Source organism: Panthera pardus, unplaced genomic scaffold, assembly GCF_024362965.1.
Source record: "Panthera pardus isolate Hobbes unplaced genomic scaffold, ASM2436296v1 HiC_scaffold_19, whole genome shotgun sequence".
Taxonomy (NCBI): Eukaryota; Metazoa; Chordata; class Mammalia; order Carnivora; family Felidae; genus Panthera; species Panthera pardus.
Window position 1 is genome coordinate 18,181,679 of NW_026526754.1, and position 18,499 is coordinate 18,200,177.

The 18,499-nt window shown below is 46.0% G+C and overlaps 1 long non-coding RNA gene across 6 annotated transcripts in view; it reads right to left on the reverse strand.

The window, feature by feature from the left end:
* Positions 1 to 18,499, reverse strand: part of LOC109245661 (uncharacterized) — a 593,199-nt gene that overhangs the window by 441,852 nt on the left and 132,848 nt on the right. For all 6 annotated transcript variants that reach the window (XR_008423571.1, XR_008423572.1, XR_008423573.1 and 3 more), the window contains exon 2: positions 4,845 to 4,907. This is a non-coding gene — a long non-coding RNA (uncharacterized LOC109245661). The remainder of the gene's footprint in view (positions 1 to 4,844; positions 4,908 to 18,499) is intronic.

Here is an 18,499-nt window from a genome sequence, read left to right on the forward strand (position 1 = left end):
CTTGGAACTCAAAATACAAGTTCTAAATTGAGATTTTTTTTAATAGCTTCAAGTACATAACTCATGTTTGCCTATTTAAAACAAAACCAAGGGGCGCCTGGGTGGCGCAGTCGGTTAAGCGTCCGACTTCAGCCAGGTCAAGATCTCGCGGTCCGTGAGTTCGAGCCCCGCGTCGGGCTCTGGGCTGATGGCTCGGAGCCTGGAGCCTGTTTCCGATTCTGTGTCTCCCTCTCTCTCTGCCCCTCCCCCATTCATGCTCTGTCTCTCTCTGTCCCAAAAATAAATAAAAAAATAAAAAATAAAAAAAATAAAACAAAACCAAAATCTTAATATGTAATATAGTTTCTTTGCCTTTGAATGAAGCTGTTACAAGTTTTCATTTCATTCTGTCTGTCCAGTGGTGTGTCACTAGATGTTTAGCAATCAGTCTTGGTCAGGGAGAGGGTGCATACTGATTTGGGACTTGTGCTGGTGTCCACGATGCAAATACTCCCGGGGTGGCTCATGATGCTAAGCTACCAAAGTGAGGGATGGCAACGAATGTGGAGTTAGCAAGTTAGCACAGTCAGGTCTCATGAGCTGGTTCGAGCTGGTTCTGGCACACCACTGAGTCTTCCTCCATAAGTCTGCATCTACAAGTGTTGTCCATCTAGAATATCCCCAACAAGATGGCAGCAACACGTACCTCATTCTCAGCCGTGCCGCACGCATACTGAGACACGTGACGAAAGCTTCTCGACACTGGCGGGTGATCGCTGTGTTGACCCAAACAATATACTTAGGTATAGAGGATTACTAGGGGGGAAAAAAAAAGTAAAAACCACCAAAACTACCCAAACCTCTAAGTTCTATCGGGGGATCTACTAAAATATTTATTCGTTTGGCTTTATGTGGAATCAGTCCATCCACTTTTCTTTTATGCTCTCTTTTGTTTTCATAAACAAATGAGTTCTTATTGCTACAAGTAAAATAGAGTTCCCTTTCCTTCCTTCCTTTTCCTCTCTTCCACTACCCTTCCTACTCATAATTACTAAATAACTCAAAATACCTGCCAAGTTTGTGTGATCCCACGAAAAGATGGTGGAAAAGACGGTGAGTCTTCTTTCGTGAATGTTATGCCTCATCTCTAGACGAAATCTCCAGGAGTGCTGGCCGAATACGCACGAGCTTCGCTATGTCAGAGCGGGCAACGGAAAGGAAGGATGGACGGAAGCAATAGCGAGAGGGGAAGGTACCCGCCATTTTCAGAGTCCACCGTGACTGTAACTGTACCGGGGGTATTGTGTATGTCATTTCACTCAGTCCTCAAAATGACCTTTGGTGGCCATCCTTACCTTTAATTTTTAATGGACAGACTGAGGTGTGACTTTATTACATGTCTACCAGCACACAGCTCATGGGTGCTGGAGGTAAGATTCAAACGCCGTTTTCTCTGACTGTCGTGCTGGCAATTGCCCCATGACGCCATACTGAGCTGTACAAGTAATCTAGAGAACGTTTCATCCAAGTTGGCGAGGGTTCCCCTAGAAATTCCATCTCTGGGGCTCTTCTCTTTTTTTCTCTTCCTGCCTCTTGTGACCTACTTAGCTCCTTGGCCTTCTCCCCAGTGCCCGGGAGGACAGGAAGCAAGCACATTGTCTCCCTTCACTCATCTCATCCAAAGACTCCATCTGACTCTGGGTAAGAATTGGGAAATCGCTCCAAATCAAGAGGGGTAGAGCTTCCTCTATGGTCGTCAAGACACATTCCAACAGACCTTGCCTCTGCCGGGCAGCTGTCTCTGCACAGTCTGCGTCTTCGCTCAGGAAGCCGACGCCCCAGCCTGAGAAAACGGGTCTCTTCACCACGCCCCTTCTCTGGCACACGAAGATCCCCGTGTGTACAGAACTGCTGGGACTCATGGGCCCATCCGCCCAGGTCTGGCCGCTGGATATGACCACACAAAACTCTAAAGGATCCCAGCACTTGATGACATTCGGTAATATGCTGGGCACCTGACTTCCGTAGGGTCACAGTTATATATGCAATGACCCATGTGTTTTAGTTCTAGAACAAAATCCTATCTGTGGAATCAAAGCCCAGATACAAATATAAGGTAAAATAATAAGGCAAAATACATCCCAGGTCAGGTCACGTCACCCCTCTGCTCAAAACTGTGTAACAAAAGAGAAAATCCAGAAAGCTTACCAGAGCCTTTGTGGCAGATTTTATTTTCTACGGTGGCCACAATAACATCTCCTGCCCCACATGTTCTTCTGGAACCTTGCTGCTTCCCCGCAAAGAGGTGGAGTCTATGTCCCCTCCTCTTAAAACTGAGTGGCACTTTGTGACTGCCTAGATCGACAGAGTGCGGTGCCAGTGATTCTGCGTGACTTTGGAGGCCAGGTCATACAAACACCATGCACGTCTATCCTATTCTCCTTGACGCTCTCTCTCGGGGCCACTCCAGGAGAAAGCCCAAGCTGCCCAAAGAGAGGCACACGCTTGTGCGGAGCTTTCGGCCAACACCCAGCACCCACTCAGCAGCCGCGTACCGGAATCATCTAGAAATTTCCTAGCACCGCGTCCGGCCTTTCTAGCTGACGCAACACGGAGCAGCAACGAGCCACCCTTGCCGAGCCGCCACCCAAAGTGCAGATCTACAAGCAACTGAACGCTGTTTTCAGCCACAAAGTGTGGGGTCATTTGTTACACAGCAACTGATAACTAGAAGAGCCTACCCGGATCTATATGAACCAGGGTCTCGATCGCTCTGCGATTCCTTCTCGGCCACTCTACGCTCCCAGGATACTCTGTACTCTGTACGTCCACAAACATGGAAAGCATGAGGGTTGGGGGGAAGACCACGTTCTTTAATTTCTTTCAATGATGTTTTATAGTTTTAGAAGTCACGTACATCTTTTGTTAGATTTTTTTCCCCTAATATTTAATGTATGTGATGTTATTTGCTAATGCATACTGGTGACCCTCATTTCATTTTCTTAAGTATTTGTTGCTGGTACACAGACGTACATATTTCCATACTGACTTTATATTTATCAACCTTGCTAAATTCACTTATTAGTTCTTACACTTTACTTGTAGACTTTTAGATTTCTACTTTCCAGTAATGTTGTGTGCTAATGATAGTTGTATTTCTTCCTTTCTTATCCTTACATTTTAAAACAAATTTTTTTAATGTTTTTTTTTTATTTTTGAGACAGAGAGAGACAGAGCATGAGCGGGGTGGGGCAGAGAGGGAGACACACAGAATCTGAAGCAGGCCCCAGGCTCTGAGCTGTCAGCACAGAGCCTGATGTGGGGCTCGAACTCGTCAACCGCGAGATCACGTCTGAGCTGAAATCAGACACTCAAGCGACTGAGCCACCCAGGCTCCCCTTATCCTTATATTTTAAAATTTCTTGTCCTTTCCTCACTGAACTGGCTTGGACATGCACTGTGACATTAAAAAGATAGTAGGCATTCTTGTTTGGTTCCCAATCTCAAGGGAAAGCTTTAAATATTTCACCACTAATTATGATATTTGATGTAGATTTTTTTTTGTAGCCATTATCAGAATAAAGAACACTCTTCCTCATGTCAACTTAACAAGCATTTGCTGATCACCCATTATGTCCTAGTCACTATCCTACGCAAGAGGAAAATTTTAAATTCTCATTTTTTTTATTTCAGAGAGAGAGAGTGAGTGGGGGAGAGGGACAAAGGAAGAGCTGTGGGGGGAGAGAGAGAGGGAGAATTTCAAACAGGTTCCACACTCAGCACAGAGTCTGATGAGGGGCTTGACCCCATGGCCCTGGGATCATGACCTGAGCCAAAATCAAGAGTCAGATGCTCAACCAACTGAGCCACCCAGGCACCCCCTAAATTCCCATTTTGAATAAGATACTATCCTTGCTCTGAGAAATTCACTATGTAGGGTGTAAAACAGGTAAACACCAAACAGAGTGGTGGAGGTGGGAGAATCAGAAAAACAACTCGCTCTGTCCAGGGGAGCTAGTGAAGGCTCTCGGAGCACAGAGCATTACACGAAGGTCTCAGGAGATGAGATAAATGAGATCCCAGCTAATAAGAATGATGTACAAGGCCTGCTCCCTTACAACTCTCTTCTGGGTACTTATCTATCCATGCGGACTTCCTTCCAGGGAGCCAAAAGATTATCCTAAATTTCTGTGCCCGTGACACTTAGATTTTAATATTATCAAGCATTCTTAAAGGAGCTGTAATTGAAAGAATAAAGGATCCCATTGTAAATACTGGTGGGAACAATTCCTGAGCTCATGTGTACTCGGGTTTTCTAAGAACGTTACATGAGGCAAAATGCGGAAAGGGGATTATGCTTTCCATCCTGCGAATCCATTGTTAGCTCAGTGTCCATTCCTTTCCTAGATGTATTTGCAAGTAATACCAGAGGCAAAGACGAAAAGTTGACTTAGAGCAAGTTACACAGTATGTGGTTGAGAAGTACTTACCTTATGTAATCATGATACACATTAATTGTTAAATAAATACGTGTTGATTTGGCTTGGCCTGGCTATGTGTGTAGTCTAGCGAAGAAAATAATCTGATCAGGATGACATTACCTCGAGCCAGACGCTGTTGAAAGGCATACAGAAGGACCAGATACAGTGGGGTGTTTCTGTTTTAAAGTTTTACATTTTTTTTTCTTTTTAAAGACAAAAGGGTACCTGAGAGTAAATATAGGTAACATTACGGAGTTAGTTTTATAAGAGGCATCATCCAACTCATGTAATCCAGCATGGGACTATTTTATCTGAAGTGTCTCTAATATCTTGAGTTTTGCAAAGACACTGAAAAGTCATGTGAATGTTCCACTGGTGACTTACCTTCTCCAGGAGAATGACAAGGTGCACGCTCGTCAAGGTCAGGTCCGAACATCAGAATTTATTCTGAAAGCAGAGAATAAAAGAAAGGTGGAGCTAGATCTGGAGGGACAAAAAGTGAGGGTTTTTGGCTCGAGGAGGTCTGGACGTAGAGCTGGTGCCCCGTCCGTTCCGTTTGGGACTCCTCTTCGCGGAGCCTGCCGGCCAGACTTCACAGGCCAACATCTGCCTCTCCTTGCCCGATGGTTTTCCCTGTAAGCTGGAGCCCACTGTGCCCCAAGTGCTAAAGAGCTAACGTCTCCGGTAAAGGCCCTGAACAGTGACCACTGGAGGTCTGTGTATCTCCCTCAGGCAGGAATTCTGAGCAGGGTGCCTACACTGGTTCTTAGATGTGCCCCGTGGGGGTAAGCTCGTTACCCGCAGAGGTAATTTGCGGTCTTACGCTCTCATCCCTCTACCAACACTTCCCGGAATCACTTCTGGGATAATCCAATGCATCTGGGATCTTGTCTTAGGATCAGCCTCTGGGCAAATCCCAACTAACACGGGTTGTATCTGACGTCAATGAAACATATCAGCATCCACTCCCCACTTTTCTGGAAGAAGATGGTGGAACTGTCCCCCGCAAATCACACACTCTCTAAAGGAGCTCACACTTTCTGTCAGAGGGTCATGGAGGACTTGAAGCAATTATCAGGACAAGTCAAGTCAAAGCAACTGTCAACTAAAATTGTGGATCAGTGGAGCACAAGCATCGTTTTTTGCTTGACTTAATTGCATAATTGCCTCGGTTCTCAGCTTAGTGCGTGCAAACCTGGAGACGAACAATTAATGATCTAACATGAGGGGGACCCATCTCTGTGGCTTCTGGCCAAGAGGGAGATGCATCAATGTCAAAGACAGCTATCTTCAGAGACCCTCTCAGGGGGAGAAATTTCTCTTTCAATTATGACCACCTAAAAACCATGATGAAAATTGCTTTTTATGAAATCAAGCCATGGAAATTAAACTTTAGGGGAAAATAGTTAAATTTTAGCCTTGGAGCCCTCTGTCAACTACATCGGAATTTTCCAGAGCATGTCAGACATTGCTACCAGATTCCATAAGAGTCTTGCTTCTGACATTTCAGCGTACTCAGTGAACATTTTTGTGTGTGAGCCGGCACCGTGGCTTTCAGAAGAGGGTTGTATTTAAATTCCATATCCATCCCTGTTATGGAGGAATCACGGTAATAAATGAGACTCTAGTCTTAGCCTTTAGTTCAAACGACAACATCAGGCGGGAAAAAAAATCCCAAATAATTAGTGACTACAAGTTTCAGAACAGTCCTTTAATCCAGGAGCAGAGTGGCTTGCCCCTAACAATGAGGTTCAACCATATCACACGAAGACTGAAAGACCAACCAATAGCCAGATAGAAAGCTGGCCCTGAGTTTGTCACTTTTTTAAAGTAATTGCTGGATTTCTTTGACAAGCTCAAGAGTGAATTCAACGCCTCTATTTTCTCTACATTTAAGCGCATCTAACTGGACTTCACAGAAAAACAAAAACAAAAACAAAAAACGCCTTCCCCCCAATGGCCTCCCTTCTCCTATTTGAATATGACTAAGATCAATCAATATACATTGATGAATGGGGCTTAACTCTAATGACTCTGATATTATTTCTAGGATACTCGCTTAATTGAAAAACATAGTCAAAAATAATCTCCCTCAGATGCAGAACCTGATGGTATCAGATGGTCAGCACCAGCGAGTTCTGTTGTGTTGCTTTGTCTTGTTTTGTTCTGCTTAAGGCATGAGCCAGAGCAAGGAATTAGCACCTTCTTCCTATATGTGGAAGCCTTTTGCTCAGATGATGTAGCTCAAAAGCCCCAGTGAAGAGTCTGCCTTGGCGAGGACTAGGGAGGTGGTCTTACCCACAGTGAGGTCAAGTTCAGAAAAAGTGCAAAGTGGACGATCCACACTGAGTTCCTTACAGTTTCTTAGCTGCTTCATGCCCTTGCTTGCCTTGGGGTCTATATTTGTTCTTCTCCTTGCCTGTAAGGCTCGTTGGCCCAGGTCCCCCACCTCTGTACCCACCCCACATACACTCTCATTTTCATTCTGTTGGGGTTGGCATTTCAGGTCTGTAGAAATGGAGTTTTCTGGAGAAAGACACTGTTTGTGGGCTTTCTGAACCACTGCTATGTAAATCGTCACCCCACTTCTCCTCGGTTGGGTGTCTGCGCGTCAGCTCAAGGCTTAGCTCCTCCCTCCTTCCTGGGTGCACTGTGACTTCCTCTCCCCACTGGGCCTTGGACAGTCTCTCCTAATCTACCAAGGCCAGCTTCTAAGTCCACAGCTCGCTGCTTGGGGCCCTTGCCCAGACAGGGTCCTTGGCTCCACTTGTCCCTCTGCCATAGCACGTCCTAGATATTCCCGGTGCCCCTGCCAACCCTGAGAGTCAGGGAAGGGGGAGTCCTATGCTTGCTCTGCATTCATTTGCTCTGTGATCGTGGGTAATTAACTTCCCCTGCCTGGATATCATTTCGCTCATCGCCAACAAAACAAAACAAAACAAAAGCCCTAAAAGGCTGGAGCAAACTTACTCTCCAAGGGCCAGATAATAAATATTTTAGCTGTTGCCGAGCCACACGGTCTCTGTCACAACTACTGGAATCGGCTGCTGTAGGGCCAGAGCCGCCCTAAATACGAGTAAATGGGAGTGTCTTTGTTCCATTAAAACGTCACTTAAAAAACACGTGGCAAGCTGGAGTTGACCCATGAGCTCTAGCTTCCTGGTCCCTGGTCGAGATGATCTGTATGATTCCCCCTCCAGAACGCCCTGAAATCACCTCCCTCCTACCAAGGTAACCGAGTCGTTCCTGCGCAGCCCCCTGTTCTTTTCCTCCCGGTCACAACTGCAGACAAATATAAAAGTAAACATACGTCGCTCCCAGCAGGCGATAAATTCCATGTGCACAGCGATGATGTCTATTTTTTCACCAGAGTACGCCGAGATTATTGCAAAGTGTGGAGCCCAGAGTCATCTCTCAAAACAAACAAAAAGTAAATGAATGAATGTGTCTGCTCAGTCTTTACGAAAACAGTCAACCAATTTTCTCTCAGAGAGGAGGACCGGTGGTACCCTCCCCCCCCCCCCCCCCCCACACACACACTGAAATACACGTTCCCCAACACTCTCTCCTGATTATTAGTATACCTACATCTTTCCCCTGGTGGTGGGATGGATGTGTACTGAAGTATTCACAACTGGATTGTCCTTTCCCCTGGGTGGGAAGGACTTCACGGCAGTGCTTCTCCAATTGTAATGAGCGCACAGATCACCTGGGATCTTGTTCAAATGCAGGTTCCAGTTCAGGGTGAGCCAGGGCAAGTCCTAAGACTCTTCACTTCTAACAGGCTCTCCGGGGATGCGGTGCTACAGATCCACGGACCACAGTTTGAGTTGCAAGGCTTTAGGGCACTTTTCCTTCATGGGAGAACCTAATGAGCATTTGGGACTTCCTGTAGATACCCTTTGCCAGACTAGTTTATTTTGGTTTTCTTTATCAAAGCTGAAAATGGCTATTTGAGTTTTCTCGGCCTATGGCACAGAGATTAAAGACACCATAAGGAGTGGAAGTTACTTTCCATGCAGAAGGGTAAGCGTCGCTCTCCAGGTCTAATCTTGTAAAACGAAGGCAAGGTGTCGGGGCACACTCAGGTTTCATCTCTGCTCCAAAGGGATCCCAGGACACTGCAGGGGACCAAGGAAGGACGGATGGGCAGACGGCACATCGCAGCACCAAAGGACAATGCTCTTCTCATGGCCGATAGTCCGGGAAAAGGTACACACTTGTGCAAGGATTATGTTTATTTTAAGAAGAAACGCTCCTTAACTCATGATAGTTCCTTCCCCTTGGACTGGACTTGGTTAGCACACCCCTTCCTCCTCTTCCCGCCCCAGGACAGAAGGGAGCGGCCTGCTGGATGCCAGAGCCAGGGAGAACGCCCAGCACAGGTGGGCCCAGCTCCTCCCTGTTCCTCTGGGGCTCGGAGCCCCGCTGGAAGCAGGAGGTCTGCCCCACGCCTTCAGGCTGTCAACCTTCCCTGGCACGTCCCAAGCGCGTGAAGCCATCTCCCCCGGCACAGCATGTAATTGAGGGACTGTGCGCGGAATTCTTGGCCCCGTCTTCAGACCCACTTGGGTTTCAAACCAGACGCTAGAAGAAAGGTCAATCTGTGTCTCTTCATCTGCTACTCCTTTGTCTCTTCTTCTTTAGTTTCTTTAGACTCAGGCTCAGGACACAGATCAATCCTTCATTAGATTTCTTCAAACCACGGGCGACTCGGGCTTGCTCAGGCTTTTCTGTGGACAGTGCTTAGAAACTGGTTCTGTGGCAGTGCTGGTCTTATAACGGGCAGTCACAGGACGGACGCTTCCAGGCCGATGCACCGGGCTCCTCCGGCGCAAACCCAAACGTTGAGCGTGCGGAACAGAGAAGGGCAGCCACGTGCAGAGGAACCCTCCCCGAGCAGTCTGAATGACGCAAGGATAGTGGCAGAAAGGGCAGTGCCACGGAGCTGGGCTCTCTCGGATTTCCTCTTGGCTCTGCTACTTACCGGTTCCCTGAGCTTGAGCAAGTCGTTTTGCCTCTCTGAACCGCATTACCTCTTCCATGACAGGTAGATGACAATGCTCACAGCACAACTAGAGAAGGCCACAAGTCTCACACCCACGAAAGATCTTCGGGTACCACGAAACTGTGAATGACGAGTGCCGTACTAATAAGTATAGAACAATGATTCCAAATCTCCGATGTTCGCACACACAGGTCCATATCCATTAGAGAATCGGATCGCAGGTGTGCATCCAGGGAATCACGGATATCACGTGGTGTTAGCTGGTCTTCAAGAACTCTGCTAGTTCGTATCCAAACCCTAACTTTGTAAGTAAAAGAGGAGAAGCAATTGGCCCGAGGTCACATATGAGTTAGCGGCAGACTCATGGGGAAATCCTGACGGGCAGATGAGGGACCTGTGTGCCTGTTCCATGACATCTGGTATGGTTTTGGGGATTCAACCTATTATGTAAAACTAGCCCAACCTCAGAGAACGGTATGGGGCTCACAAATCCTGCACTCTGACATGGGTGCTAGTTGGAGTTATGTTTCAATTGCATGGACTCTCTCCATCTGACAATTCTGTTTTCCTCTGTGGTTGCTTTATTCCCAAGCTTTCTCCAACTACCAGAAAAGAAACTCACATAGTCTTCATGGCTCAAGAGTTCATTGAGATTGTCTTTCCGATAATTTTTGTCTGCCCCACTTATGTTAGAAATTTACTCCTGAACTTATCAGTGTGGCCAGGAGGTTGAAATCCTGTCGTTAGCAAGACTTGGATCTGATGTCAACTCCTGGGGTGGAGTGGAGACATGCAGTAGATTTGAAAGAAACCACAGAGACTAGCCAAGATTATTATAGAAGAGGGAAGTGTTAGCTTAACAAAGTAAGGGATGCTATAAAAACATTATAATATGCCCCTTTGACACTCCTCATCAAATTATTAGCCATCGTGATGCTTTGCTTATTATCTTAGTTTCCCACTAAGCGAATGACCACAAACTTAGCAGCTTCAACAAAATACGTTAGTAGCTCACAGTTCTGAAAGTCAGAGGCCCAGTACGGCATGGCTCAGTTCTCTACTCAGGATCTTTCAAGGCTGAAATCAAAGTGTGAGCCAGGCTAAATGCTATCTGAAGGATCTGGGGAAGAACATGCTTCTGGGCTCATTCAGGTTGTTGGCAGAATTCAGTTCCTTGTGGTTGCGGGTCTCAAGTCCCCATTCCCTTGCTGGTTGTCAGTGGGGGTTGCTCTCAGCTTGTGGTGGTTGTTCTTGTATCCTGGCACATGGCTCCCTGCATCTTCAAAGCCAGAAACAGGGCAGTCCTTCTTGTGCACTGAATCTTTCTGACTTCCTTTTGTGCCACTAGATGAAGAAAACTGCTGATCTCCTATTTTAAGGCCAACTGATTAGTAACCTTAATTACATCTTAATTACGAAACCCCTTCTGCTATGTAATATCACATAATCACAGGAGTAACACCATCACATTCATTTTCCTGGCGATTAGGAAATGTGGAGGGTGAGAGAAAATACTCCTTTATAATTTTGCCTGCCACACTTACACTGGGCTCTGTGCACCATTCCTTGACTTTAGCGCTGTGGTTATTTATTTGGCTCTGGAAATGCCCTCTTCCAGGTTCTACGGCTGGTGGCTGTCTATCGACTTCACGCCCCCAGCCCAGTGAAAAAGCATTTGTCCCCACACCCCACCTGTGGTACCCGACACTCTGCTGTCTTCCTCAAGCCTCATGTATGAGAACGAAAGAAGCAGCAGGACTGGGAAGTGACCTTGGAGCCCACGTCTACTTTTAAGGCACGCTCCAAGTGCCAAGGTATAATCTGAGTCTTCCCCTCCAAAGACCACCCCCCAACATCCAGGACAGGAAGGCCGATCTCCTGCGGTAGCTCCCCAGGTTCTCTCGGGACCTTAGGGGAAACTGACACCTGCTGGGATTTTCAATACCACCGTGTCCCTCCCTTCAGGTCAGGCTGATCTTTAAGCCTTCTCCATTTAATCTCTGCTTCAAGAATACCACAGAAAAATAAACCACAAATCGAAACGAGTTTCCTTTGACATGACTCAGAGGAGGCAAGAGTGGAAACCCCATGGATAGAAGACCCGTCTGACTTGTTTTGCCATGAGTGGTGACTTGGGCTTTACACATCATTGCTCCTGGAAAGAGAAACCTGTCTCACTGGAATGGAGGAGAATCCCTGCGTTCATGCCTGAGTGGAAGGGTATTTTCAAAGGGGCTGAGAGAGGAGCTGGAGTTAGCCAGGGGAAGTCCAGCCAGGGGAAGACAGAGGGCCAGAATGGAAATCAGGCAGACAAAGACAAACTTCAGGTCTAGGCATTTCATCGAAGGGCAATGTCTACAAAGTCAATTCATGAAAATGAGGGTTGGAGGAGGGTTCTGTGATCAGATACGTTTGGGGAAAAAAATGAGTTGAAGAAATCAAGTTTTCTGACCGCAGAATTTTTTCAGACTTTTGAATATATAATGGGCATTCAGAATCTCCAGTGAGGGAACAGAGCAGGGATCGGGAAACTTTTTCTGTAAAGGGCCAGAAAGTAGATAGTTTAGGCACTGTGGGCCACAGGGCTTCTATCGTGCAACAACTCAACTGTGGTTGTAGCAGGAAAGCAGCCATGGGTAATATGCAAGTGAATGGGTGTGGCCGCGTTCCGATAAAACTTTATTTACAAAAACACGCAAGTATTTGGCCTTCAGGCCACAGTTTGCCAGCCGTGAGGTAGGATTAACACATTTATTGGACCACAGAATCGTTCATTCACTCATTCAACGTGTTAGTAATTTTTATGGGTCAAAATTAAGAGTCTTGCAGGCAGGACGCTCTCTGGTTCCCTCTTGTTTCCCTGATGTCTGTAAGGTAACCAAAACTTACTGAATAGGAAATATCGAATGAAACGGTAAAATAAAACAATCCTTCCAGAAGAGAGAGAGCCTCCAAAGGAACACACTGATGAACTATTTAAAACAACGCTTCAGAGCAATAAGGAGCAGCTGTGTTTTGGAAGAGACGAAAAGGAAAAGGAGAAAGGTAGAGGGCTGAGAATAAAGAGGAAGAGGAGGAGATACAGAACAGGGAAAATGGAAATATAATAAGGAGCCAAAGGAGAGGAAAAGGAGGAGGTGGGGGATCAAAAGGTCTGTTTCCACCCACCAGAAAACGGCTTTCTGTGCCCCTGGCATGAGTGTCGGTGTCCTGAAAGGACAAGCCTTTCATGAGGTGCTGAAAAACCCACTTTGGCATTAATTAACAAGATCACTAGGCTGTCATAATTGCAGAGAGAAAGATAAATCATCAAGAGATATTTCCTAACAGAAATGCAGGTCATTACAAAATATTATTTAAAGTCACATTTACATATAAAAAGGATAAAATGGAAGTTGTCCCACTTGGCCCCCGCCTTTCCTCCCCTCTCCCTTGTGCCTGATGCAACGCACAGGAGTCAGCACGCAGCTCCCGGTAAGCCAGGGGCTTTGGGATCTTGGCGGAACATGCTCGCAGAGGGGCTCAACGGACACGGAGCTGTGAGAACCCAAAGCAAAGTTTGCAGGCAAAACCTCAGGGCTGCACCACCAGGTCGCCACCTGATTCGCTGCCCCTTGTGCTACTAAATGCTTGAGTTCCTCACTTAACTGAGGTCTCCGTAAATCCAGTAACCTTATCCGGCTTCTTCTCCCCTCCATTATGTTCTCAACACCCAGCCTGTACTAGAACACTCAACAGACACGCATTCAAAATACTGATCAATTCTTCAGAACTCAGCTGAAGAGTTGCCTCCTTTGGAAGGTTTCCCCACATGTTCCAAACTAGATGAAGGTGTCCTCTCCTCTGAGACACTGTGGCATCCCATGCTCCTCTGTATGGGGGCACTTAGAGAAACAAACCGACAATGGCAAAATGGAACAAGGGTCAAGCTCCCCCTGCCTCATTAGAAACAGAACTGCTAGAGACGAGATCCTGGTACCTTAACTTCTATAACCTTATCTTTACCACCGACCTAGGTGTGTAGTGCATACTCTTAGAAAGCACTTCTCTCATGGATCTTGATAACTCCACTATGGCCAGGAAAGGCAACGGCAGAGTGCTCAAAAGACAGAACTATGTGGATAGGTCAGAGGAACACAGAAGCCAGTTGAAATCGCCCCAATATCTACCACTGGAGCAATGTGAGCAAAAAAAATAAATAAATAAATAACATAGTATATTGGGTTAAAACCCAGAGTATAACATAAACATCCATAAGCTCATACTAACATAATGAACGTTCGAATGAATGAATGGAAAAATAAATGAAAGAGAATACACAAGTCCTCCATACAGAACAAGGTCAAAAAATTTATGTAAATACTCTCTGCTCAGGGAGGTGGAACATATTCCCCACCCCTTAAATTTGGGCTGCACATACTGACTTTAAGCACATAGGATGGGAAGGGAGGGGAAAGGTAAGTTTACAGTGAGGAAGCCTCATAAACATACTCAGCCAGGTGAGCGGGGTCAACATCGACAGGGATAAGACCATGAGAAAAACATCATGAGAAGAAACATCAGGCAAATTCCAGCGGAGGGTCAGGCTACGAAACACCTGAAGGATACACCTCCAAACCATCAAGGCCATCAAAAACAGAGTCTGAGAAACAGTCAAAGCTAGGAGGAACCTAAGGAGACGTGATGACAGAGTGTCATATGGAATTCTGGACGGGGGAGACGATACTAAGTTTAAAACTATGGAAATTCGGTTCCAGTATGGAGATCAGTGAATAATCACGTACCGGTTCTGGTTCGGGAATTGTGACAAAGTTACCACACTAACTGATGATGTTAATAATGGGGGGAACTGGGTGTGAGGTATAAGGAGACTCTCCACACCATCCGTGCACACTTTTCCGAAGTTCTTATCATTCTAAAACTAAAAGTTTAATATTTAATAAAGTAAACAAGTAAAGCCACGAAGAAAATAACAGTAAACACAAGACCAAGGCCCCCATGAACCCCACAGGCAGGACGACCACTGTTACAATGACTGTTTGCCCCTTGCATTTGTACAAACACACCCCACACCTCGTCTCTTCAGCTCTAAGCCAGCTCTGAGTGCAGACCTTGGGTATACCCCTCGCTGAGGTCTTCTGGGTTACTTATCTGTACCATTGAGGCTGACATTTCTTTCGTGGTCATCTAGCAGTGCCAGGCGTAAGTCATCTGGCAAGCCGGAAGCCAACACTTTGAAATTTGCAAGCACTGAAGAACCGCCTGGGGAAGCGTGGAAGAATGCAGATTCCTGGGTTCCATCTCAGAAATTCTGATTTACTCTGTGTGAGATGAGTCCGATTAATCTGCATTTTATTTTTTTTAATGTTTGTTTATTTTTCAGAGAGAGAGAGAGAGAGAGAGAGAGAGAGCGCAAGTGGGGAGGGGCACAGAGAGAAGGAGACACAGAATCTGAAGCAGGTTCCAGGCTCTGAGCCGTCAGCACAGAGCCTGACGCAAGGCTCAAACTCACGGACTGCGAGATAATGACCTGAGCCAAAGTCGGACGCTTAACTGACTGAGCCCCCTAGGCGCCCCCAATGAATCTGCATTTTAAATAAACCTCTGAAGTTTTTCCAGTTCACACATTCACATCAGCCCTGAGCTAGGGGTCAAGGACTAAGACCCACTTTGATTAAGTGTCACTCTTTTGCTTCGCCTCCCACATCTGGTGCCATGATGCTTCCTAGGCGCTATGAGCCGGCAGAGAGTTGACACTCGCTAAATATCTGATAAAAGAAGGAACACATGGATGAACTGTCAAGATCAGCATTTAAAACAATTCTTTTTCCTGTTTAAGAACTTTGACATTGAGTGTCAGGCAGAGGGATCCCTGACTGTTAGGGGCTACAGGCTATGGGAAATGAGATACAAAACCACATCCACTGACATTCAAGGCCATTCACTGTGCCGATCATGACTGAGGTCCAACATGGTGGAAAAAAACTTTCCTTCTCAAATTGAGACGGACTCTTGCTATTTGCTGTGCTGAGCTAATAACATTTTTAGAGGGTTTTTTTTTTTTTCCTCTCTCTCTTTTTGCAGACTCAATTAGATAGGCCTGCCTTCTGAATCAGCAGCTCAATAATTAGTTTGGTTGCATCTGCAGGTAGAAAACTGGAGGCCCTCTTTCCCCTAGAGGCAGAAGGATGCATACGCAATTAACTAATTGCAGACCGATGCTCCTCATAAATGCTAGAAACAAACACTCACAGACACACACATACCTTGATGTCCAGAAGACAGTCTCTGACCTGGGGACAGGGGAGAGAGAATGATACGTTCTGAAGAGGCGAGGCGTTTGGGTAGAGACAGGGCCTCCTGCAGGGGTCACTCCTCTGGTGCCCCAGGAGCAAAAGGACACGTGAGAAGGTGGGATGTTCCCCGTTCCCAGAATTCTTTCAGAATGGCTGTCATTGTTCAAGTTAGAATATTGCCAGTTAATTGTTGGCTCCGAAAGAAAAATTATGAGCCGGGGAAAGGGTTCTGCATGGATTTAGTGTATTTGAATAATTTAGACCCCCGCAGTTCATTTGACAGGATTGTTTTTCTCTTGCAGGAGCCTGCTGTTACAAGAATTAAAACTGTCGGGAGTACCAGGGGCTGTGCTGGAGCTTAGTAATGAGGTTTATCAGTCAATAAATGATTTTATACAGCAAATTAAACTGTAAATTTCGTTTGGGTGGTAAATATTTAGAGAATGAAGATATCTGGTTAATGAGGAAGGCTGGATGTTTAAAAAAAAAAGGGGAGAGAGAAGGAAAAAAGGAATGTCAACCTTTTAAATCTTAAATGTGGCTGGGACTGGATGACAATTTGCTCATTTACAGGTCTCTCTCTCGCGCGCGCGCTCTCTCTTTCTGTAAATAACAGAGAATGGCTTCGTTGTTTGTGTATTTAAGGATGCAGTGGCAAATCCTCCCCTCGCTGACTTGCGCCTACTGCCTGAATGCGGAAATACCTCCCTCACGGGGTCCTTAGGAAAATATGCAAACTGCTTATACAGTATTGAGGTTCATCCCTTCTGCTAGGATTTATTTTTAAGTGCAGATACCCTAGAGTTGTGCTTATCCACCATGGTAGCCACGCTCAGCATGTGGCTGTTCGAATTTAAGCTTACGTTCGTTAGATTAATTAATTAAATATACTACAAATTCAGTCTCACGGTTGCATTTGCCACATTTCAAGTACCCGGTCGCTACATGGGGCTGTTGCCTGCTGTACCAAATAGCGCAGACATAGACATTCCCATCATCAGCACTATTCCAGAAACTGTCAGACAATCTCACGTGTCCTGAGCTGGAGCCATAGATCTGATGGCCCCTGGAATGATGTAATTGGCACATGATTTTTTTTGATTATCATAATTACGTATCTGTGTGTATGTATAAAAGGAATATTACAACTCAGTTGTCAAATGTGTGGTTTCATAAATGTCAATGTTTAGGACACGGCAGTTAAAGTGAAAACAAAAAAAACAAGCAAGTCGGTTTAAGAAAATATTGAATAAATCAATATCGGTTGTAACTATTTGCCATAAATCCTGAAGAAGTACACAAAGGAATGGCCGACGTTTGAAAAATACTGAGCCAACAGACGCCAAGGGACAGGAAGTTTAAGAAGAGGTGAAAGAAAAAAAAGAAGAGCAGAACTGAGAGGAAGAGAGGTAACAACGTTGGAGTCAAATTTCTCTAACCTTCCAGTTTCTCTCTGGGCCGACCCAGACCAGATCACATGGCTACCTACCTGAGTCATAAATGGTCAATACATACTCCATAGCTCCATAAGCTCAGGCTTCATGGCATTTCCAGGAAGTTCATTCAACATGAATGCCCTGTATAGGTGGGATTTTAGAAGAGGCTTCTAGAAACTCTATACAGCACCCTACAGAGTCCAGATATGAGTGTGATTTACAGATGACTTTGTAGGTCACAAGTCAAGAGTGAAGATCAGTCCATTCTGACCTGCACTCCTCGCTTTCCATGTCGAGATTCCAAACCCAGTCACTGTCAGCTGGGAGGGCCCATCACCTCTGCCTCACGTGGCTCATTCCTTGAGCCAACTCCCTTCACCTTCCTGCTCCAGTCCACCAGTCATACCCCTACTCTCTGATCACTGGACACTTCTCCATACTGGAATGTGGCAGTCTGTGACCTCGGTAACTTTGTCCCACAACCTGGTCAGAGAAAACACGGGAGAGCTGGAAGCAGCATGATATCAGAGTCCCTACAGAAAAAGATGCCATAGTCAATTTGGATCGGTGGAAAAGAGTTTAACCAGGACTATTGATGAAGTTACGGGTAGGGTATAGGTAAACCACCAGTTTCAGAATCTTGGGGCCAGCAGAAGGAGGGGGGCACCATGACGATTGCCAGACCTGAATGGACAAGGGGAAAAAGGAGAGGCATGGTGCTGAGAAGGAGAGGACACCCCGACAGGAACCATGATCTCAAGTTGAGGGATAATGCCAGCTCTTGATGACCTATAGAGAGGGAGCAGGGCAGAGAAGGGTGGAGAGTATCTTGGAGGGGCTAAGGGAGGCAACCAGCACAATCATTCTGACTGTTCAGGTCAACTAAGCCTCATTTTCTCATTTCCTTCCTGTGTTGCTGGAGAGGTGTAGAAGGTCAGGAGGCCCGTGCTCTATATTTGCCCCAGAGTCCCCCTCCTGGAGCTTGTCCTCACAGACGGTCTCCCAGCTCTAAGTTATCAGTGACGGTTCAACCTTCTGGAAACACTGTCATATCCCATCTCTGAGAGGTTGCCTGCCCAGCTCCTTCGGAGCTCGGTCACCGGACTTGGAGGTCAAGGCTTTCTCTTCCTCATTCTGGTCTAAACACTCACACCTCAGTGTACCCCCTTCCCCAAGTTCTCTGGAGGTAAGTCTTCAAGGCCATGTACAAGGGTAAATTATTTCAATAGCAAGTAAGAGGAAACCTCATCTCAGATTTGCTTGAACAATAAAAATAACCATTAGATCACGTCAATGGAA